Genomic DNA, 24,116 nt, shown 5'->3' on the forward strand with positions numbered 1-24,116 from the left:
TCCCTGGTGGTCTAGTGGTTAGGATTTGGCGCTCTCACTGCCGCGGCCCGGGTTCGATTCCCGGTCAAGGACGCTTGTTTTTAGCTGGCCTACGGGCTGTCCATTCTTCTGAAATGCGCTTTACAGTTGTTTCTTGATCTTCACCGTACCTGGGTGCTGCAGTGTGATGTAGCTCGTTGAAATGACATCCTGATGCAGATTTGTTTGCATGTGTGGGGATGATTGCTTCTGCAGCTTAAGTACTTGGTTCGCGTGTGTTGTTTCCTGTAGACGCTGTTTTGAATTGACCATTGACTGTTCGCTCTACTGTGACATCTAGAACACCAGCACTTTTTGTTGTTCTCGTCTTTTGTGAATTTTATGCCAGTAAGGAGATTGTTGATGGTGTTGTAGGTTTCCTCTAAGTTGTTTCACGTTGTAATGACAAAAGTGTCATCACTGTAGCCGACCCAAAGTTTGGGTTGGATCTTTGGAAGGGCTGTTTTTTCAAAACTCTGCATTATTGCTTTTGTTAGGAATCCTGATATTGGTGGTTTCATGGGTGTTCCGTTGATTTGTTTGTTAGTCTTGTTACTGAATAGGAAGTGGGAGCTAAGGCACAGCTCCACGAGCTTGACAGTGTTATCTTTGTTGATGAAGTTGGTGCTGTTTGGTGTTTATGTCTTTGGTTCTTCAAGTAGTGTCTTCAGTTTTCTTTGGTCACGTTGATGTTAATGGATGTGAACAGGGCTGTATGCCAAAGGACAGTATTATTCCATCGTCTTCTATCTTGTTGTCTTTGGTGTTCAAGAATTCTTGGATGGAGTAACTGGAGTGGCGTGAGTCTTCGACTTGGTGTTTTAGTCTCAGTGGAGGTCTTTGACTAGTCTGTATATTGGTGTTCCAAGTGGTGAGACTGTGGCCTGAGGGGGGCTCCTGGTTTGAAGAGGAGGAGAACAGCAACAAAGTGCCATTCCTAGATGTCACAGTAGAGCGAACAGTCAATGAGAAACTTCAAACTAGCGTCGACAGAAAAACAACACATGCAAACCAAATACTTAACCGCAGAAGCAACCATCCCAACACCCACAAACGAGTGAACAATCCTCATTCTACCGGCGGAGCAGGTAAGGGCTGTTTGGCGGTGTCTGTTTGTAGACACGGTTACGTTTGTTTCACGGTTTAAATTTAAATATCTTTTTCGAAAAAAGCGCGGAGCGGACCCGGAAGCTGGTGTAGCGCAAATTACCTGGGTAGTTTTTTTTCCCCAATAAAGGCGCGCAGGAGAGAAACCCGAGGCACTACAGGGGTAGTGCCTCCCACCCGCCCTCCTCCTCTAACCTAATAACAAGAGCCGTTGTGGGAAGCAGGTCAGTGCTGCATTTTGCTTGTTTTATTCTTTAGACCTAGTTTTTTGTTTATGTACATCCACATTGTGAATTAGAAAACTTCCATGTCCACACGTAACAAATTCCTCTATTTGGCGGTTAAGTAAATGGGCAGGAGTTATACCTTGGGTTCACTCTTCCTTCATTCCCACCAACCCTAACTCCACTCCCACCCCAACAGTCCAACGGCACTTTCCCCTGCAACTGCCGAATGTGTGACACCAGCCCATTTACCTGCTCCCTCCTGACTATCGAAGGGCCCAAACTTACCTTCCAGGTGAAGCGGCACTTTACCTGCACTTCCCACAACCCAGTCTACTGCATTTGCTGCTCACAATATGGGCTCATTTACATTGGGGAAACCGAGGCATTAACTGGGTGACTGCTGCACAGAACATCTATGTTCTGCCCGCAAAAAAAAGACCCTGAGCTTCCAGTTGCCTGCCAATTCCACACCCCACCTGTCCCTGACCAACATCTCTGTCTCAGGTTTGCTGTATTGTCCCAGCGAAGCCCAGCACCAGCAGAACGAAGCGCACCGGATATTACACTTGTGGACCATACATCCCTCCGGTCCCAATATCGAATTCAATAAATCTAGGGCTTGAAATCCATCGTATCCTCGTCCCTACCACACACACCAAGCCTTGTTATCCCATAGTCCGTCATTACACACTACCTATGACTGCCACGAACCGTCTCCATTCACCCTCCCACACAGAACGTTATCAACTCCCTTTCCTGTCCAACAGTTCTTCCCTCGCTTTGGTCTCTGTCCTGATCTATCATTTACTGCATCCGCCTTCCTCCCACAATATCTCCTGCATATAAACCAACGTTTTCCCAATCACCATCAGTTCTATGGAAGGGTCACCGGCAACTACTGTTCGTGTTTTGTTTCTGATATACAGCATCCACAGTTCTTTCAGCTTTTTATTGAGGTAGAGTTCGAAATTGTTTCGAGAAACAGAAGGAGAGGGGGAGAGACAGAACAGACATGAACTGTTGATCTCAGTTGTTTCGCAGACGTAAAATCATTGTAGTGCAATCACTTCCCTTAAGCATGAATAGAGGCCCCCAGCTCCCCGTGCGCTTGTGGCGTAACGGTAGCGCGTCTGACTCCAGATCAGAGGGTTGCGTGTTCAAGTCACGTCAGGCTCAATGGAATCAATTTTGGATACTTGTGGGGAAGACGACTTAGCAGAGGGAAGCAATGGGTTTCAGGCCTCTGGCACGGAGCCTGCTCCTGTTGCTCAGAAGTGAAGGTTGGAGAATAGCAGAGCAATAGTTATGGGGCACCGATAGGCGGTTTTGTGGGGCCGAGAGAGACTCACGATTGGTATGTTGCCTCCCAGGTGCAAGGGTAAGTGACGTCTCTGATCGTGTTTTCCGGGTCCTGAAGGGGGAGAGGGAGCAGACCGAAGTCGTGGTCCACATTGGCACCAACGAGATAGGTAGGAAGAGGGATGAGGATGTTAGGCAGGCTTTCAGGGAGCGAGGTTGGAAGCTCAGAGTTAGAACAAACAGAGTTGTTGTCTCTGGTTTGTTACCCGTGCCACGTGATAGCGAGTCGAGGAATAGTCAGAGAGAACAGTTAAATGCGTGGAGAACAGTTAAATGCAGATGCCATTTTGAATGTTGTCATTGTAGCAGCCTCCACCACTTCCTTTAATCGCGCATTCCATACATGTGCCACCCTCTGCGTGAAAAAGTTGCCCCTTAGGTCCCTTTACTCACCGTAAACTTATGCCTGCTAGTTCTGGACTTGCCCATCCAGGGAAAAAAAACTTGTCTATTTCCCCTATCCATGCCCCTCATGATTTTATAAGCCTGTATAATGTCACCCCTCACCCTCTGACACTCCAGAGAAAGTAGCCCTATATTGGTCAGAGCATTGAGTATATGAATTGGGAGGTCTCTGTCCAATTGTCACCTACTGCTCCCTTCAATAATTCTATAACTGGGAGTATATGACATAGCTAAAGGACAAAAATACAACAGATAATTGTATTTGAATCTCAGAGGCTAGCACATTGAATATATCGCCATTTGATAACACTAGATAGATCTCTGTCCCTTCTCAAGTTCCAGTCCTGATAAATGCCTTGCGGATCTGAAAGCCTTGAGAGACTGAGAGAATCTGAAACCCCTTCTATTTGATTCACTTCCTCTTTTTCCAGCTGCTATATTGAATACTTTTACACCTCCCCCTCTCCTTCCCCGTCTCCAAGCCAGGATGACGAATAGAAAGGGGAGACATTGATTTGTTCGCAGATGTTTCCCAGAGGGAGGGAGTTTCCCTCTGAAACTGGCCTCGACCCGCGTTGTGACGTTCACGATGGAGGGCGGGGCGTCCTGAAGGAGCCAATAGGAATCGCAGCGCCGACTGGTGATGTCGCTGTGTTCCAAGTCCTTTTGGCCAACGGCCCGTACGTCGCACAATGACATGAACCATACTTGGCGACTGACCAATTGCAAACCCTGGAGAACCCGAAAGGAGTCTGGTCCTCCTGCCAATCAGAGCTCACCTATTGTCTAAATGAGCTCGGGAAGCTGCTATTACTTCTCTGAATGAAGATAGAGCTTCACCCCAGACTGCAACTTCCTTCCTCTGTCCAACATCTGTGAGTATGGCACTTTCTTTCTACACCCTTCGCATCCTTTCAATTTCTTTTCTCATTCTGGGATTAAACTGATATCCCTGCCCTACCTCAGATCCTCAGACCACATCTCTGTTATGCTAATCCCAGTATACAGGCGTGTCAGACCGGTTCTGAAGCAGGTAAAACCAGGCCAGGTGGAGCCATTTCTGCTCTTCAAGACTGTTTTGAGCGCACTGACTGGTGGGTGTTCAGGGAGATGACAAATGATAGCGATTCCATCAATTTAGAGGAGTACATGGTGTCGGCTATTTCCTACGTTAGCAAGTGTATTGACGGTGTCATTGTGTCCAAGACCACCACTTCTTGCCCAATTAGAAGCCATGAATGATTGCAAAGGTGTGTGCAGTGCTGAGGACCTGTGATTCTACCTTCAATGCAGATGACAAGGCGGGCCTAACAACAGTGAGGGCCAACCTGACCTGGGTATCAAAGAGTCAAAATGTGCATACACACAAAAGATGCACAGCCACTTTCAGGACAGCAGTGATAAACTGAGCGTGTGGAAGGGCATCCAGGCCATCACGACCCACCGACCAGCATTGTCTGGTTGTGCTGGTGGTGCCTCCCCACTGCTGGATGAGTTGAACAACTTTTTATGCATAGTTTGAGGCACAAAATTATGTGGCAGCGAGGAACTCCAACTCCCTCCCCCCCACCAACCCACCTCCCAATTCAGTCCCTCACGACCAGATTGTGCAACAGTTTCTTCCCCCAAGCCATCTGACTCCTTAACACTGTATGATTGGACTCCTTTTCGATCTGAAATTTTTTGCACAACTTCGAATTGCTGCTAGAAAAATGTCTATTCTTTATCATTCTTTTATTATGCTGTAACTTGTGTATTTTGCACTTCTGGTCCCTCGAAGTAGAGGAGATGACAGAAACATTGGAAGCTGCTGAGAGAGCGTTCTCAAAATTAATCCTGGGAATTGACGTGTTTGCAAATGATGCAATGTTGAGAAGCTTAGTTGAGCATTCGTTCGAGTTTGGAAGAATGAGAGGCGATCTTAATGAATAAATATCGGAATCTTAGTGGGCCTGAAAGGTTAGTTGCCAAAAAGGTAGTGTTCATTTGTGGGAGAGTCTCAGACCAGAAGGAATAGCCTCTAACCTTAAGTGTCCGCATACTTATGATGGATATGAAGTGGATATCTTCTCTCAGAGGGCAATGAATGACAGGGCTATTGAATCTCTATCACTAAGTATAGTCAAGGCAGATGGTGGGCAGAATTTTAGTCAATAAGTGAATCAATAATAAGGCATGAATGTGGATTTTTGGATTATAATATTAGACATTATGGTAATAAATGGTGGAGCAGATTCAATGGGCTGAATTGTCTATTTTGAATTTCTATCCTGTGCAGATGGTGATGCTTCCTGTAATCTCCTTTTACAGGATATGAGAAAGGGAAGGAGTTGCAGCCAGAAATATCAAAACAAGATCTGATAGAGACAATCATCATCAGCCTTTGAATCTCTCAGGATTTATTATTTCTCTGCTGCCCTGTCTGCTTCAAAAGGTTTCAAACATCAGTGAGACTGAGGCACACAGACCTGAGTGAGAGTGTCGCAGTGAACTGACTGTGGGAAGAACTCTAAGCGGATACACAGCCTGAAATAGCAACATCCCATTTGCAGTGACAAGAGACAGAACACATTCCGTGTGTGAGTGGTCTTTCAACTGATTGTCAAACCTGGAGAGAGACCAGGACTTCCACATGATGGAGAAACCATGGAAATGTGAGGACTGCAGGAAAGAATTCAAATTCCTGTGTCTGCTTGATTCCCATCATCGTGGTCACACCGGGGAGAAGCCATTCACCTGCTGAGTGTATTGGGAAGGCATTCGTTCACCTATCCACCTAGTGACTCATCGGTGGGTTCACACCGGGGAGAAGACATTAGTTTGCTCAGTGTGTGAGAAGGACTTCACCCATTCAACTTCTCTGCTAACTCACCAGTACATTCACATCAGCGAGAAGCGGTTCTCCTGCTCCACCTTCAGGGAGCACAGATTCCTCTGCCCCGCAGATACACCAGTGTGTTCACACCGGGGAAAAACCATTTACCTGCTCAGTGTGTGGGAAGGCCTTCAGTCGGCCGTCCCATCTGATGAGACACCTCTTCAGCCACACCGAGTAGAGAGATTTTAAACTCTTTATGTAGATGTGACGTGTATTAGTATTCAAGATAGCACACATTCACTGGTCAGTTGAGCATCTATTAAGAGACTCTTAACGATTTGGAACATGCAGTGACATCAGGAGGTATATACCTGAAATGTTTGACTCTTTGAAGAAATCTGAGTTGGAAAGTGTGGCACTATAAGAAGTACAGCAGGTCACGCAGCATCCGAGGGGCAGGAGAGTTGATGTTTCGAGCATAAGCCCTTCATCACATTCCAGTGCCATACTTTTTGACACTGACTTTCTAGTATCTGCAGTCCTCGCCTCCTCTGAGTCTGTGACAAAATCTGCCCCGTATAAAGATTGGCTCCACTTTCTCCCTTCCCAGTGAGGCTGTCAGGATGATTACATGGGTAAAAGAGAGAGCTCTTCCAGTACTGAAGTTTGGACAATTAAAATTAGGAAAAATAAAGTTTCTTACTGCGGCTACAATCCTGGTAGCTTATGTGAGAAATGCCTCAAGATATTTGGACATTGTCAGAGTCTGGTGACCAACTGCGATCCATGGTTTGAACCACACAACAAGTGGCAGGATGGAGGGGGGAATGTAGACATGGGTTATGTCCCTACCATAGAGCCATAAAACTCCACTGCACAGAAACAGACCTTTCAGACCAACACGTCCATGCTGACCAGATGTCCCAAATTGATGAGGCCATTTCTGGAACACTATGTTCAGCTCCAGTCTCTCTGCTTTGGGAAGGATTTAACACTTAAACGATTCAGAAAAAGTTTACAAGGCTGTTGCCAGGGTTGAAGGGTTTGAGGTAAAGAGAGAGGATGAATAGGCTGGGACTGGTTTTCTCTGAAGCATCAAAAGTTGAGGAGTGACCTTATAGAGGTTAATAAATCATGAATGGTATGGATAGGGTGAATACTGATGTTGTTTCCCCAGTGTGGGCAAGTCCAAACCCACCCCACCCCCCCGCCCCCAGATAAGGAATGGAAAGAGGGAGACATTGCTTTGTTCCCAGATCTTGCCCAGAGAGGGGGAGTCTCCCTTTGAAACAGGTAGATAAGATAGTGAAGAACACGTTTGGTATGCCTTCCTTTTTTGGTCAGAGCATTCAGTGTCGGTGTCGGGAGGTCGTGTTGCGGCTGTTAAGGACGTTGGTTAGGCCACTTTTGGAATATTGCATGCAATTCTGGTCTCCTTCCTATTGGAAGAATGTTATAAAACTTGAAAGGGTGCAGAAAAGGTTTACAAGAATGTTGCCAAGTTTGGAGGATTTGAGCTATAGTGAAAGGCTGAAATGTCTGCGGCTGTTTTCCCTGGAGCGTAGGAGGCTGTGGGGTGACCTTATAGGGGATTATAAAATAAGGGGCATGGGTAGGATAGAAATATTGGAACACAGACTTTAACCTCATACTTTCAATGCATTATCTGAGCTGAGATGGCACCTATTGCTAAAGCTATCTTGAGAATGTAACTTTTAAAAAGTTGTGGGATTTACATATGAAGGAACCAAAACTAAATGTGATATTTTGAATTGGTGGAGGTAAAAGACATCTGATTCACTCATATCCTTTTTAGGGAAGGAAATTGCCGTTGTGGGAAAGGATTCACTCAGTTGTCCTAGCTGCATTCTTTACCCAGTCTGGCCTACATGTGACTTCAGACCCACAGCAGTATGGTTGACTCTTGATTGTCCCTCCTCCCCCTGGGGAGAAATCTTCCGTCTTCAGATCTTCAAATAATCTGTAAAAAGAGATTACAAAAATCATCACTGTCAGTCCAGGTTAGAAATTCCAAACAAGCAATTCTACTTTCCGCAAAAGATTCTTTTCTTTTTCCAAAAAATTTAAAGCACCATCCCACCCTCTCTCAACCCTCTATTCTCACTCCGCCCAAACTAATTCTCCTGACGGTACTGATTCAGGAACTTACAGAGACCGAAAAGTGAAAACATCAAGATAGACACCTCTGAATTTTGGCTCCATCTACCTGAAAGCTAGCATCTTTCACGACATCTAGGAGTGAGTAAGTCTGCTTTTGGGAAGCAAAAAAAAAGTCAATTCAGGATGAACATTCAATGCAGCTTCTTGAGAAACCCCCAGACATGAAATGGTTAACATCTGGGGAGGTGGACGTGGGGAGCTGGAGGAAATGAGATATCAAGGCATTGGCACCGACACCAGACAGAAACTGAACATATAGGCATGGCAAACATTACGAGCAAGCCAGAGTCATAGAGATACACAGCACAAAAACACGTCCTTCGGTCTAACTCATCTGTGCCGACCAGATAGCCTAAATTAATCTCGTCTCATTTACCAGTACTTGGCCCATATCCCTCTGAACTCTTCCTATTCATATACCCATCCAACTGCCTTTTAAATGTTATAATTGGAACTACACCCATCACTTCCTCCGGCAGATCATTCCTTACACTTGCCTCCCTCACACCAAACATATTAGCCTCCTGTTCTGGACTTCTCCCATCCCCGGGAAATGACCTTGTCTATTTACCCTATGCTTGCCTCTCATGATTCGATAAACATCTGTATGGTCAACCCCAGCCTCTGGTATACCGGGGAAACAGCTCAAGTAATGCACTACGTTTAGTTGTAGCTTCACACTCACCGAACCTTCCTCCCGTGTAAAACACTGTTTCCCTCCCCCCACACTATCCATGGGAAAAGCCAAGAGCTCTGAGATTTTGGAGTTGGGGGAATGCCACGTAGAATTCCTACAATGTGGAAATACGCCATTCAGCCCAACAAGTCCACACTGCCTGTCCAAAGTGTAACCCATCCAGACACATTCCTCTATCCCATTATTCCACATTTACTCCTGACTAATGCACACTGAGGGCCCGTTTAGTTCGGCCAATTCACCAGAACATTTTTAGATTTTGGGAGTAAACTAGAGCACCCGGAGGAAACCCACGCAGACACGGCGGGGAGAATGTGCAGACTCCAAACAGACAGTCGCCCCAAACCTGGAATCGAACACGGGTTCTTGGTACTATGAGGCAGTGCTAATCACTGAGCTATCGTGCTACTACTGTGGGCAGAACGAGATTGGGACAGGGGCCTCTGTTAATTGTACCACACAGTGGATTGTTGAGTAAGGATAAATCTCACGGGATCTCGGGAGAGCTAACCAACTGGGTACAAAATTTAGAAGCGCGTTGTTGTAGATGCTGGAATGCTTCTTGAAAACAACCAATGCTGGAGATCACAGTTGGTCAGGCAGCGCTGTGCTACTCTATGACTGGATAGTGTGGATGTGGAGATGATGTTTCCACTCGGAGAAGGGATGCCAAGTCATTGAGGGCATTTAATACAGAGGTAGGTTCTTGATTAGGAAGGGGTCAAGGGTTATGAGGAGACGGCAGCAGAATGGGATGGAGAAACATATCAGCCGTGATCGACTGATGGAGCAGACTCGATGGGCCAAATGGCCTCATCCTGCTCCTGTATATTATGGTCTTAAAGCTGGGCAGATGACTTAAGGGGTTCTCACAAACTATTTCAGAATCCTGAAGAGGAGTTGTTGGACTCGAAACTTTAACTCTGCTTTCTCTCTACAGATGCTTCCAGTCCTGCTGAGTTTTTCCAGTGTTCTCAGTTTTTGTTTCAGATTTCCATCATCCACAGTTCTTTGTCTTATTTATCACAGTCATTTCTTGCCCTTCCCAAGTGTTTGGAACTTCATCTCCCTGATCTACAAACTGTTCACTTACCCTAGAAATGACCACTACCTCCTTATCAGAGTAGATCACTTTGTTGCAAAATGATTGCCCAATTCTGTGACCAAAATAATTGCATTCGTAATTACTTACACCAGGGACTCTCAATATCTCAGGCAAGAACACAGCCAGATTGTTTCAGACAGTACATTTATGTGATTTGATACAATTCCTTATTCCCTACTTTACCAGGATGTTGCTGGGAATGGAGGGTTTGAGTTAAGAAGAAGCTGGGATATTTTTCCAACCGAGCCTAGCAAGTTGACAGATAACTTTATAGAGGTTTTTAAAATCAGGAGAGGTATAGATAAGGTGTCATTTTCAGGAGGCTCAGAATATTTTATTGCCCCAGAAGGTGTAAAAGGGGGTCAAAGCTTCAGCAGAAATCAAGCAGAGCTGAGAACAGACAACATCCAGCTCTGTGGGAACAGGGAGATCAGCTGACAGAGAAATCAGGACCTGAAATCCGAGCTGACATCAGACTACCGTGTTATCAGTGCTTTGATTAGCAGTGCCCATCCTCTACCGTTACTGAGCTTCCCACTCGTCTTGAATGCCACGTATCCCCTCGATATTCCGGATCCAATCCTTATCATTCTGAAGCTATATCTCTGTAAGGAGTCTCAGATCAGAATTATTCTCTTCAACATGTGCAGTCAATTAATTCGCTTTTGTTAAAATGCAGCACACATTCACATACTGAGCTTTTAGTTTTAATTTTTGTGATGGTTAGAATCCAGTTTTGATTGCGAGGACATTTATTCTCCTTATCCCTTTCTCTCATTCTCTGATGTTTATTTTCCACATCACTCCATTTCTCACCGGCCTTGATTTGGATTGGCCATGTTAAATTGCCCAGTGTCCAGGGTTGTGCAGGTTAGTTGGGTTAGACATGGGAAACGCAGGGTTATCGTTTCAAAGTAATAGAAGCAGTAGGCCATTTGGCCCATCGACCCTGCTCCGCCATTCATTAAAATCATGGCTGATCTATCAATCACCTCAGCTCCTCCTACTTGCATTATCCTAACTACACTTAATTCCCCTACCACGCAAAAACCCATGCAACAGTGTCTTAATGAAACTGCTTTTACTGCTTCCTTGGGCGCAGAATTCCATAGATGCACCGACCTCTTGGAAAACCAGCTCCTCCTCATTTCTGTCCGAATTCTACTCCCCCCTAATCTTGCAGCCTAGTCTCAACAGCCAGCAGAAAAGACCTGATGGGATGGTGATGGTGGAATGGTTGGGAGGTGTGTCTGGTTGGTGTATTTTTGGAGGGCTCCGTGTGGACTCGATGGCCGGAATGGCCTGCTTCCACACTGTAGGGATTCAATGGTATACTGCAGCTATGTTTGCCCCAGATCACAGCACCCAGAATGCCCCATCTTCCACAAAGCGAAAAACAATTCCCACCCTGCCGTCTTGTATGTGTACTATCTAAATGCTTAATCATTTCTAGTGAATACAGCCCACACCTCCCACTGCTGCCAGCGACCTTTACAATGCTGATGAAATAATGCAATACCTGCAATACTGAAAATAGTAAGGCTTCTAACGATACCAGTTACTGATTCACTGCACCTTCTGATTGACAGCATTGGAAATACAATGTTGGAGCCTTACAGAAATGAGCAGTTTAAACAAAAACCGACCTAACCCTTCACTAGGCTTCTCGCTCAGCACACTGTACTTACTGCCGGTAAACCTTAAAACACTACATCCCCACAGTGCAATGAATTCCCACTTTCTAACAAAGTCCTGGATGTTACTCACTCAGCTGCTATCTTACAAAAAAAATGAATATTTATGCTCCTCGTAAGGGCAAAACATCTTTGAAAGCTGCTTCTGAAAGTCCACTCTTCACAGCGACATTTTTGCTTTCAGCAAAGATCATTAGAGTCATGCAGTACGAAAACAGACCCTTCGTCCAACTCGTCTGTGCCAACCAGATATCCAAAATTAATCTCGTCCCATTTGCCAGCATTTGGCCCATAACCCTCTAAACCCTTCTTATTCATATACTCATCCAGATGCCTTTAAATATTGTAATTGTACCAGCCTCCACCATTTCCTCTGGCAGCTTGTTCCATGCACACACCATCCTCTGCATGAAAATGCTACACCTCAGGTCCCTTTAAAATCTTCCACCCCCCCACCTCCCCTCACCTCAAACTTATACTCTCTACTTTAGCACTCCCATATCCTGGGGAAAAGATCTCCGTTATTCACCCTATACATGCCCCTTATTAACTTCGAATGGCCACAGACGCTCCAGGGAATACAGCCCCAGCCGATTCAGCCTCTCCCTGTAGCTCAAACCCTCTAACTCTGGCAACAACTTCCTAAATCTTTTCCGAACCCTTTCACTTTTCATAACACCTTTCCGACAGCATAACACCTTTCCGACAGCAGGGAAACCAGAACAAAAGTGGCCTTTCCAGTGTCCTGTGCAGCCACAACGTTACCTCCAAACTCCTAGAACTCAGTGTTCTGACCAAGAAAGGAAAGCGTACCAACGCCTTCCTTGCTATCCTATCTACTTGCAACTCCACTTTCAAGGAACTATGAACCTGCTTTGCAAGGTTTGTTTGTTCATCAACACTCCCCAGGAATTTACCATTAACCACATAAGTCCTGCCCTGATTTGCTTCATCAAAATGTAACAGCTCATATTTGTCTAAATTGAACTCCATCCGCCAATCCTTGGCCCATCGGCTCATCTGATCAATTACAATTTATGTCAAACTTTCTTTCCTCTCTTATTCCCTCAAAGCTGAAAATCTCCATCCTACACACTCTCCCTCCATTCTCACTTTGTTGAACCTAATCCCTGCTGTCCTCATCCTGAAGGGTCTGGTTCATGCTGATTAACAGGCCCACACTCAGGGGGGGATCTAACTGAAACGTACAGAATATTGAACATCCTGGACAGAGTGGACATTGGGAAGATGTTTTCATTGGGAGGAGAGACTAAGACCCATGGGCATAGCCTCAGCATAAAGGGAGAATGGGGATTAGGAGAAATTTCTTTAGCCAGAGAGTGGTGAATCTATGGAATTCATTGTCACAGAAAACTGTGGAGGCCAGGTCAATGAGTATGTTTAACACTGGGATGGAGTATCAGAGGTTGAGAGTTGCGGGGAGAAATTGGGAGAATGGGGCTGAGAAACGCTACAGCCAGGATTAATTGGGAGCAGGAGTAAACCACATGATCTTTCCAGCCTGCACCAGCATTGAACACGTCATAACTGGATATGAATATACCTCCATATAAGGTGGATAGGCTGGAACTTTTCTCACTGGAACATAGGAGATTGAGAGGTGACCTTGTCGAGGATTATAAAATCATGAGGGATACGGATGAGGTGAACAACAGGTGTCCTTTCCCTGAGCTGGGGGTTTCAGGATCAGGGAAGCAAATATTTTGAGGTGAGTAGAGAAAGATTTTATAAAGACAGGACAAGGGTTTTTGTTTAAGAGAGTGGTCTGACTGCAGAATGAATGTCCAGAGAAAGTCATAGAGTCATAAAGATGTACAGCACAGAAACAAACTGTTTGGTCCCACTTGTCCATGCCGACCAACTATCCCAACCCAATCTTGTCCCACCTGACAGCACACGGCCCCATATCCCTCCAAATATTTTCTTTTCATGTACCTAACCAAATGCCTTTTAAATGTTGCAATCGTACGAGACTTCACCACTTCCCTTGGCAGTTCATTCAAAAAAGGCACCATCCTCTGCGTGAAAAAGATGCCCCTTAGATCTCTTTTGCATCTTTCCCCTCTAACGCTAAACCCATGCTCTCTCGTTCTGGATTCCCCAACCCCAGGGAAAAGACTTTGTCTATTTATCATATCCATGCCCTTCATGATTTTATACATGCACAGTTACAACGTTTAAAAGACATTTGGATAAGTACATGAATATGAAAAGTTGGAAGGTTTATGGGCCAAACACTGGTAGGTGGGACGAGTTTAGTTTGAGGATATACCCAGCATGGAGTTTAGTTTGAGGATATACTCAGCATGGATGAAGGGTCTGTTCAGTGCTGTCTGACTCTGTGACTGACCTGTACTAGCCTTAGAACCATTTTCTTACCTCCCCCCAAAACCATCCACTTCTTTGTTGTTCAAAACTCAGATGAACTTAGCCTTGAATATGTTCAATGACCCCACTTCTGAACTCAATTCCTCTTCGTAATGTATCACTTGCCTTGCTCATTGCCTGCTGCATCTGCCCGACAACTGGCATTGACTGGAGGGTCTTTGAGACCCCTTTGTACATCCTTACATCATTCCTGGTGAAGGGCTTGTGCCCAAAACTCACTGTCCTGCTCCTCAGATGCTGCCTGATCTATTGCGCTTTTCCAGTGCCACATTTTTCGACTTTCACCTCTTGTCCTCACTTTCTCCACATACCAAAATATCACCATTTAAACAATTCACTGATTTTGTTTTAAGAAAATCCAAACACTCCGTCCCTGGGTGGTCTCGAACCACCAACCTTTACGGTTAACAGCTGAACGCGCTGACCAATTGCGCCACAGAGACAGGTACTAGTGGTATCCCCGCAGTCTCTTTGAGGAAGCTACTATTCAATTCATAACTCAACTTGCCCCGCTCAGAATTACCATTGTCTTCTATCAGTTTTTCTTTTCCATAATAAAGCCTTGGACATTCATTGTGGAGACATGTGGACAGTCTGATCCCACCATCTGCAGGCACATCCATGTCACAAAGAATTAGCTCTCCTACATCGGGGCCATTGCCCTCCGAGCCTTTCAGTGTTTTGCCTCTTACCGAATTTTCTCATTGGCCCCGAGCCACATTGCGGCACTGCACTTGCCATGTGTTTGCCAATTGAGGCACAGACCTGGACCAACTTCGGGAAGAGGCAAATCACTGAGTTCTGAACAAAAACCGTAGCACACTCAAAACATCGGGTTTGTTTACCTTTCCACAGATGCTGCTCGACCCGTTGGCTTTCTACAGTATTCGCTGTGCTTGTTCTACACAAATGCTGCTTTCCATTAAAGAACTTCAAACCCTGTCCTCTGGTAACTGACCCTGGTCAGTGGTAATAGGTTCTTCTGATCATTAACCTGCCCAGTCCCACCACTTCTTCTCCCATCATTACCAACAGCCCCTAGAAATCTCCAGTTAACCTTCTTTGTTCCAAAGACAACATTCCCAAATTGGGAATGTCTCAACAAAATGGAAATTCCTCATCCCTGGACATGATGCAAGTGTTACAATAGGGAGGAGATTTTGGCAAAATATTGTCAGTTAGCAGGTGGAATAATTTTCAGGAAGTAAAAGAGAAATCCCAGTCTCCAGCTTTGTGAAGCTTTAGAAACTCTTTGGGAAGTGGAATTAGAGGAGAATGAAGGATGAACTGTCCGACTGAGCAGAGACAGTCCAGACACCGTCCCCTTGTTTAAGAGGCCGGGAGATTGACTCTGATAGTCTCAGGACATGAACTGATCTGAGATATTGAAAGAATTCTCTGCATATCAGGAATTCAAACCCCTTCACGGCTGGGGATCAATGAGAAAATTCGTTAAGAGGCAAAACACTGAAACGCTCGGAGGGTGATGGCCCTGGTGTAGGAGGGCTAGTTCCTTGTGACATGGATGTGCCTGCAGGTGGTGGGATCAGACTATCCCCGGTGTCTCCACAGTGAATGTCCAAGGCTTTATTATAGAAAAGTAAAACTGATAGAAGACAATGGTAATTCTGGGCGGGGCAGGCTGAATTATGAATTGAACAGTAGCTTCCTCAAAGAGACTGCGGGGTGGGGCGGGGTGGGGTGGGGTGGCCACTCCTGTCTCTGTGGCTCAATAAATCAGTGCGTTCGGCTATCAATCGAAAGGCTGGTGGTTCCAGACCAGCGAGGGACAGGGTGTTGTGTGTTTCTCGCTCCGACCCCTGCGAATTTCGCGTTTTTAATGGTGTCAGGAAAATGTTTCCCAAACGGAAATCTTCTCCACTGAGGAAGTACAAAGGAGTTTCTGAATTGATTGAATTTCTGACGTAAAGGACTACGGATGCTGAGAATCCAAGACAGAAAGAGAAACTGCTGGAGAAACTCAGCGGGTTTGGCTGTACCTGGAGAAGGATAAAAAAAAGTTCTGAAATGTTGTCTCTGATTCTCTTTCCACGGATGCTACCTGACCTGCTGAGTTGCTCCTGCAATTTCTGTTGTTTTTAACTGAATGTCCATTTCATCTTTCGGGATGAAACACACAGACTCGCCATTTGCAGATATTTAATACTTTCGAAACCTGTGAAGTGACTGGATTCAAACAAACTCTGCAATGATTCACTCTTTCTCAGCTCCACAGGCAGACAGACTTGGGAAGTGAAGCTGTCAGTGTGGTTCTGTATTGGTGGGCCGAGTGGTTAATGCGATGGACATGAAACCCATTGCGGTTTCCCCACGCAGGTGTGAACCCTGCCGACTACAGTTGAGAAACGTCGTCAAAAAGAAAGGGAGATTGCTCCACGGTTTTTCTTAAGATGCAAATCAGTGGAGGAGTTGAAATATTTCAATCACATTGGGACTGGTCGGGAATCTGCAACCCACCGCCTGTCAGGGTGGAACAAGCAGATACCCACAGAGCTGCTTTTGAGGCAATGAGTCAAGTGTTTGGAAATGAGACTAGAACAGTGAGGGGCTGGAAATCGTGATCGAAATGAAGCAGGCACCTGAGGACAAGGGTGTTTTATTTCCCAGTGAAAGATACTGCTTCACAAAGTTGGGACTACGGAAAGCATTCGGTTTGGAGCCGGCATTCGGTTTGAATTCCTGATCTGCAGGAACGAGACTCTTCACTGTCTCGCTTCAGTAAGTGTCCCTGAGAACATCGGAGTCAAGTCACAGCGCTGTCAGAGGAGAGGAAGCTGAAATAGCCCCACACGCTGCTCACGAGCACATTTCACTCTCCTTAACTCACCGCCCCAACCACTGTGGTTCCTGGGAGTGGAAAGGGAACAAACACCAAAACCCAGTCTCAGCTTTGTAAACCTTCAGAAAATAAGAAAACCGTACATCCCTTTGGATCTTCTATCGTGACATGACAGCGTTGATTTTAAATGGCTGTCCAGTCAGTGCCGATTCGTTTTGGCTGAAAAAATGTTCCTTATCTCATCTCAGCATTTCTTGCCACAGGGAACTGTGTGGCAGAGTTCATGTACATATTTTCTTGTATGGTATAATACAAGGAAATATCCCAACAATTAAAGGGAGTCAGGGGGCTGAGTTGAGTATGGTTGCCATTACAAAAGAGATAGTGTTAGAAAAGTTAAAAGGTCTTAAAATTGATAAATCTCCTGGTCCCGATGGGATACATCCTAGAGTTATGAGAGAGGTGGCTGAGGAAATAGCGGAGGCATTGGTTGAGATCTTTCAAGAGTCACTGGAGTCAGGAAAGGTCCCGGATGATTGGAAGATGGCTGTTGTAATCCCCTTATTCAAGAAAGGATCAAGACAAAAGATGGAAAATTATAGGCTAATTAGCTTAACCTTGGTTGTTGGTAAAATTCTAGAATCCATCATTAAGGATGAGGTTTCTAAATTCTTAGAAGAGCAGAGACTGATTAGAACAAGTCAACATGGATTTAGTAAGGGAAGGTCATGCCTGACAAACCTGTTGGAATTCTTTGAAGAGGTGACAAGTAGGTTAGACCAGGGAAACCCAGTGGATCTGGTCTGTCTAGACTTTCAAAAGACCTTTGATAAGATGCCACACGGGAGGCTGCTGAGCAAGGTGAGGGCCCATGGTGTTCGAGGTGAGCTGCTGGGATGGATTGAGGATTGGCTGTCTGACAGAAGGCAGAGAGTTGGGATAAAAGGTTCTTTTTCGGAATGGCAGCTGGTGACGAGTGGTGTCGCGCCGGGATCGGTGTTGGGGCCACAGCTGTTCCCATTATATATTAATGATTTGGATGAAGGGACTGGGGGCATTCTAGCGAAGTTTGCAGATGATACGAAGTTAGGTGGACAGGCAGGTAGTACGGAAGAGGGGAGGCTACAGAAGGATCTAGACAGTTTGGGAGAGTGGTCCAGGAAATGGTTGATGGAATTCAACGTAAGCAAATGCGACGTCATGCACTTTGGCAAAAACAATAAAAGGATAGACTACTTTCTAAATGGTGAGAAAATTAGTAAAGCCAAAGTACAAAGGGATCTGGGAGTGCTTGTCGAGGATTCTCTAAAGGTAAAAATGCAGGTTGAATCCGTGATTAAGAAAGCGAATGCAATGTTGTCACTTATCTCAAGAGGGTTGAAATATAAAAGCAGAGATGTGCTACTGAGACTTTATAAAGCTCTGGTTCGGCCCCATTTGGAGTACTGTGTCAAGGTTTGGTCCCCACACCTCAGGAAGGACATACTGGCACTGGAACGCGTCCAGCGGAGATTCACACGGATGATCTCTGGAATGGTAGGTCTAACATATGAGGAACGGCTGAGGATCCTGGGATTGTATTCATTGGAGTTTAGAAGATTAAGTGGAGACTTAATAGAGACGTACAAGATAATACATCAGCCATGATTGAATGGCGGAGTGGACTCGATGGGCCGAATGGCCTTACTTCCACTCCTATGTCTTATGGTCTTAAGGTATTTTGTAAATAACATACGTTTGCTGGTTGTTTGTACTGGGTATTTCTGGTTCATTAGCCGCTGTTTAATGCTGAGAGGGTTGAGTTGTCTGGACATCATTTCACAGATGTCTTTAATGCAAAGTAATGTGGCTAGCGTTTCTGCAGATGTTGTGTCTGCTTGTGTCAGTTTGTTGATGTGAAATTGGCACACTGGGTTTATTGGGTAGGCAAAAGTGAGGACTGCAGATGCTGGAAACCAGAGTTTAGATCAGAGTGGTGCTGGAAAAGCGCAGCAGGTCAGACAGCTTCCGAGGAACAGGAAAATCGACGTTTCGGGCTAAAGCCCTTCATCAGGAATAGAGGCAGGACGCTTCCAGGGGTGGCGAGATAAATTGGGGGGTGCTGGGCCGAAATTAGCAAAGAGCACAATAGGTGAATGGTGGTGGGATGGAGGTGACAGATCAGAGAGGAGGGTGGAGCGGATAGGTGGGAAGGGAGATTGGCAGGTAGGACAGTTCATGAGGACAGCGCTGAGCTGGAAGGTTGGAATTGAGGTAAGGTGAGGGAGGGAAAATAAGGAAACAGATGCCCTGGGGTTGAATTCATCCCTGACGGAAGATGGGGCGTTCTTCCTCCAGGCATCGGGTGGGGAGGGAGCGGCGATGGAGGAGTCCCAGGACCTGCATATCCTCAGCAGAGTGGGACGGGGCGGGGGAGGTTGAAATTTTGGGCCATAGGACGATGGGGTTGATTGGTGCGGGTGTCCTGGAGATGCTCCCCCAAGCGCTGTGACTTGACTCTGCGAGGAGTCTCCAGTCCCCCCAATGTAGAGGAGACCGCATCGGGAGCAATGGATACAAGAAATGACATTGGTGGAAGCTTTCTCAAAACCGTGGCGTGGGTTCGATTTCCGGGCAGGAAAGCAATCTTTAATAGAGCTGCCGACGTGCATGGATATATCCCTGGTGGTCTAGTGGTTAGGATTCGGCGCTTTCACCGCTGCGGCCCGGGTTCGATTCCCGGTCAGGGAAGCAATTTTCAGCGGATATTTTGGCTACCCACTCTCAGTTCCATCTTGGTCTTGGTAGTTACTGGGTGCTGCAGTGTGTAATGGCTCGTTGAAATAGTGTCCTGATTCAGTTTGTTTGTATGTGTAGGGGTGATTGCTTCTGTAGCTAAGTACTTAGTTCGCGTGCGCTGTTTTCCTGTTGAGGCTGTTTTGAATTTACCATTGACTGCTCGCTCGACTGTGACGTCTAGAAATCGCACTTTGGTGTTGTTCTCCTCTTTTGTGAATTTTATGCCAGTGAGTATATTGTTGATGGTGTTGTACGTTTCCTCTAATTTGTTTCATTTTTTCATGACAAAAGTGTCATCACTGTGGCGGACACAAAGTTTGGGTTGGGTCGTTGGAAGAGCTGTTTGTTCGAGTGTCTGCATTATTGCTTCTGCTCGGAATCCTGATACTGGTGGTTTATTGGTTATTTCCTTTATTTGTTTGTAGGGCTTGTTACTGAATAGGAAGTAGGTGGTAAGGCACAGCTCCACGAGGTTGACAGTGTTATCTTTGCTGATGAAGTTGTTGCTGTGTTTGTGTCTTTGGTTCTTCGAGTAGTGTCTTCAGTTTTCTTTGGCCACGTTGATGTTAATGGATGTGAACAGGGCTCTATGTCAAAGGACAGCATTATTCCATCCTCTTCTATCTTAGTGTCTTTTGTGTTCAAGAATTCTTGGATGGAGTAAATGGAGTGCCGTGAATCTTCGACTTGGTGTTTTAGTCTTCAGTAGATGCCTTTGAATAGTCTGTGTATTGGTGTTCCAAGTAGTGAGACTATGGCCTGAGGGGGGCTCCTGGTTTGAAGAGGAGCAGAACAACAACAAAATGCCATTCTTAGTTGTCACAGTAGAGCGAACAGTCAATGGGGAACTTCAAACTAGCGTCTAGAGAAAAACAACACACACAAACCAAATACTTAACTACAGAAACAATCATCCCAACACCCACAAACGAAGCTGCATCAGGACATTATTTCAACAAGCCACTACACACTGCAGCACAGAGAAACTACGAAGTGTACAAGAGAAATAAGTATATAGAGTATTTAAGGAGAACGGTTACCCAATAAACCCAGTCCGTTGATTTCTCAGTGATGCTTCCAAGCTGACTCTCAAAACTTCGGTTTGTCCTTCCATTCTTTCCTGTTTGTTTTTTGTGGGTTTTGAGAGGTTTCCCAATCCTCTGACTGTGTATTGGAGTTGGAAAGTTATGTTGTGGCTGTACAGGACATTGGTTAGACCACTTTGGGAATATTGTGTGCAATTCTGGTCTTCCTCCTATCAGAAGGATATTGTGGAAATTGAAAGGGTTCTAAAGAATCAATGGGTCCACAGAGGGGAAGAAGCCCTTCTGCTGCCCTGAGTGTGGGAAGGCCTTCAGTGATTCCTCCGCCCTGCTGACGAACCAGTTGGTCCACACCGGGGAAGGCTGTTCTCCGGCCACAAGTGCAAGGTGGCCTTCAGCTGTTCTTCCCACCTGCTGAGACACCAGTGGGTCCACACTGAGGAGAGGCCGCTCTTCTGCCCCGAGTGCAGGAAGGGCTTTGCTCTTTCCTCCGACCTATTGACCCATTGGTCAGATGTCGTTCAGTTGCCATAAGTGCAGGAAGGCCTTCAGCAATTCCATGGCCCTGCTGAGGCACCAGTCCGTCCACACTAGGGAGAAGCTGTTCTCCTGCCCCGAATGTGGGAAGGTCTTTACCCGCTCCTCCACGCTGCTGAAGCACCAGCTAGTCCACACATGGGGGAAGGGAGGCGGGGGGGGGGGTGTTTGGGGAGGCCATTCTGCTGCCCTAAGTGCGGGAAGGCCTTCAGCAATTCCTCCGCCCTACTGAAGCACCAATGTGTCCACACCGGGGAGATGCCCTTCAGTTGGCCCGAGTATGGGAAGAGGTTCATGTTTTCCTGCAACTTGCAGAAGCACCAGCGGGGGCACCAGCGCTCCCAGCAATCAGATCCTACTGGTGACGCTGCCTTGGGAACGCCCCAGGACTGAATCTCCTGCCAGCTCTGACAGTGGGTGCAGTGGGAGAGTAGGCGGGCTGTTTTTGTTTCTGATGGACTGCAATTGCCTCCCCCACCCCCCACAACCACAACCCCATGGTGGCTCAGGGTGTGCACTGCTGCCTCATGGCACCAGGAACCCAGGAATAATTCCACCCTTTGGGGTCTGTGTGCAATTTATGGAGGGTAGGAAAATGGATCTGAGTGGGTTAGTCTTTGGAAGATCAGTGCAGTTGTGTTGGGCTGAAGGACCTGTTTCCACATTGTAGGAGTTCTTCGAACCTCTGAGCTTTGCTTTCAGTGGACACTGCTGCTCATTGAGCCAGGGACTGTGCATTGCCAATGAAATGATCCAGAGAAAATAAGACTGCAAGACCATCGGAGCATACGTTAGGCCATTCGGCCCGTCGAGTTTACTCTGCCATTCGTTAGTGACAAAAGTAGTGCAGATGAGATTAACTACAGTCTGGAAACAGGCCATTCGTCCCAACAAGTCCACACCAACCCTCCGAAGAGTAACCCATCCAGACCCATTTCCCTCTGACTAATGTACCTAACTCTATGGGCAATTAAGCATGGCCCATCCACATGACCTGCACATCTTTGGTTTATGAAAGAAAAGAGGTCCACCCAAAGAAAACCAACGCAGACACTGGGAGAATGTGCGAACTCCTCACAGACGGCCACCCAAGGCTGGAATCAAGCCTGGGTCCCCAGTGCTGTGAGGCTGCAGTGGTAACCACTGAGCCAGTACATATTGCAACCCGATGTAGGCAAGCAGGAGGTTGGGAGAATACAGCAAGCTAGGCAACACCAGGATGTGGAGTAGTCAGCGTTTTGGGTATTAACCCTTCTTCAGGACTGAAACGTTGACTTCTCGATGAGAAACGACTTACGGGAATGTTGCTGGGGGTTGGAGGGTTTGAGCTACAGGGAGAGGCTGAATAGGCTGGGGCTGTTTTCAGTGGAGCATCGGAGGCAGAGGAGTGACCTAATAGAGGTTACAAAATTATGAGGGGCATGGACAGTGTAATAAAGAAGGTCCTTTCCCTGGGATGGGGGAGTCCAGAACTAGAGAGTAGACATTTAGGTTGAAAGGCGAAATTAAAGTGACAACTTCTTCATGCAGAGGGTGGTACACATATGAAATGAGCTGCCAGAGTATATGGGTCAGTTGCTGTCAAATGGGACTAGATTATTTTAGGATATCAGGTCAGCATGGACAAGTTGGACCGGAGGGTTTGTTTCAATGCTGTACATGTCTCTGACTACTGGTCCTGATGTAAGTTTAAAGTAGAGTCCAAGTAACATTGAATTTTTCAGTCTTGTTGAGCTCACCTCCTGAAAAGTTTTAAATGAATCCCTCCGAACGATACTGTTTAAAAATGCTGAGTTGGGCAAAGTATCCCATCAAGTTCAACACGAACCCAGAGTTGAAGAAGTCAGAAGTCAGAACATCAAGGGGACCAAAACTGATCACAATATTCCAGGTGCAGCCTCATCCACGTCCTGTATGACTACAACTTAACTTGTCAACATCTATACTCAATTCCCTAACTGATGAAGGCCGGTGTGCTGAAACCTTTCTTCACTGCCTTGTGTACCGATGTTGTCAGAGTTTAGGACCTACTTTAATCTGATCCACAATCCAGCTGTTGGGTGTCCAGAAGCAGAGTAGTGCAGTGGGAGCGTGCTGGGCACATAAGCCAGAGGTCGATGGGTCAAAACCCTGTGATGCTGTTGCTCAATGTCTCCATAAGCTGCTTTACACCTGCTTCCCAAGGATTCTTCAGTAGAGAAGTGACAGTGGCAGCAATCCCCCGGAGCTGCAGGAAGGCCCGAGATCCAAGAAGCGGGGGGTAAGGCTGGAGGCTGGATTTGCTCAAGACTTGCATCTATTAACTCATTTAAATGGCACCTACTGTATAGGGCTATGGTTCACATTAAAACCGGAGGATCATGTCAGAGTGCTTGTTTATATTTAGCAGCTGTAGTTGGTAAAATACACTCTCTGGAGGAGCACCTTCTATGATGCTGCATTTCTTGCCTTCTGCCCTTCCTCCATTTCTTATCTCCCAGCTTGATTTTATATTTTTTTGGTCAAATTTAATTTCATAAGAATCAGACTTGGTATTCACTGTGTGCTATTAATTTGTTTGTTCGAATATTGTAAGTCAAAATTAATGCTGTAATTTCATTTCTGATGTCAGAGTTTGACATTGAATGTGCAGGTGTGAATACCAGTAAGTTGTGAAAATAAATCAAGAACTTGTGGTTTTTAACAAAAAGAGCAGTTCACTAATATTCATGGCATTGTCTCATTTGGGTGTGATGATTCAAATCTGACCATCAAACCGTTTCATGCAGTCACCCAATTTAATTAAAGTTTTCTTTAACTTAGTAAAAGAAAATAACTCCAGCAGGCTAAGATTTATGCAATCTATTTATAAGATTATGTCCATTGCTCGCAATATGGTCTCATCCACATTTAGGAAACTGGACGGCAACTAGCGGAATGTTTGAGGGAACAGCTCTGG

At 45.9% G+C, this 24,116-nt stretch overlaps 4 non-coding genes across 4 annotated transcripts; 3 read left to right on the forward strand and 1 right to left on the reverse strand.

Annotated features, from left to right (window-relative positions):
* trnae-cuc (transfer RNA glutamic acid (anticodon CUC)) lies at positions 1–72 on the forward strand. Its single transcript has one exon. It is a non-coding gene; the product is annotated as a tRNA-Glu (tRNA).
* Positions 73–2,456: 2,384 nt separating this feature from the next.
* trnaw-cca (transfer RNA tryptophan (anticodon CCA)) lies at positions 2,457–2,528 on the forward strand. Its single transcript has one exon. It is a non-coding gene; the product is annotated as a tRNA-Trp (tRNA).
* Positions 2,529–14,388: 11,860 nt separating this feature from the next.
* On the reverse strand, positions 14,389–14,463 carry trnan-guu (transfer RNA asparagine (anticodon GUU)). The gene has a single exon. It is a non-coding gene; the product is annotated as a tRNA-Asn (tRNA).
* A 5,015-nt stretch (positions 14,464–19,478) lies between these two features.
* On the forward strand, positions 19,479–19,550 carry trnae-uuc (transfer RNA glutamic acid (anticodon UUC)). Its single transcript has one exon. It is a non-coding gene; the product is annotated as a tRNA-Glu (tRNA).
* The last annotated feature ends 4,566 nt before the right edge of the window (positions 19,551–24,116 follow it).

The sequence above is a fragment of the Hemiscyllium ocellatum genome (genome assembly GCF_020745735.1).
Source record: "Hemiscyllium ocellatum isolate sHemOce1 chromosome 27 unlocalized genomic scaffold, sHemOce1.pat.X.cur. SUPER_27_unloc_5, whole genome shotgun sequence".
NCBI lineage: Eukaryota > Metazoa > Chordata > Chondrichthyes > Orectolobiformes > Hemiscylliidae > Hemiscyllium > Hemiscyllium ocellatum.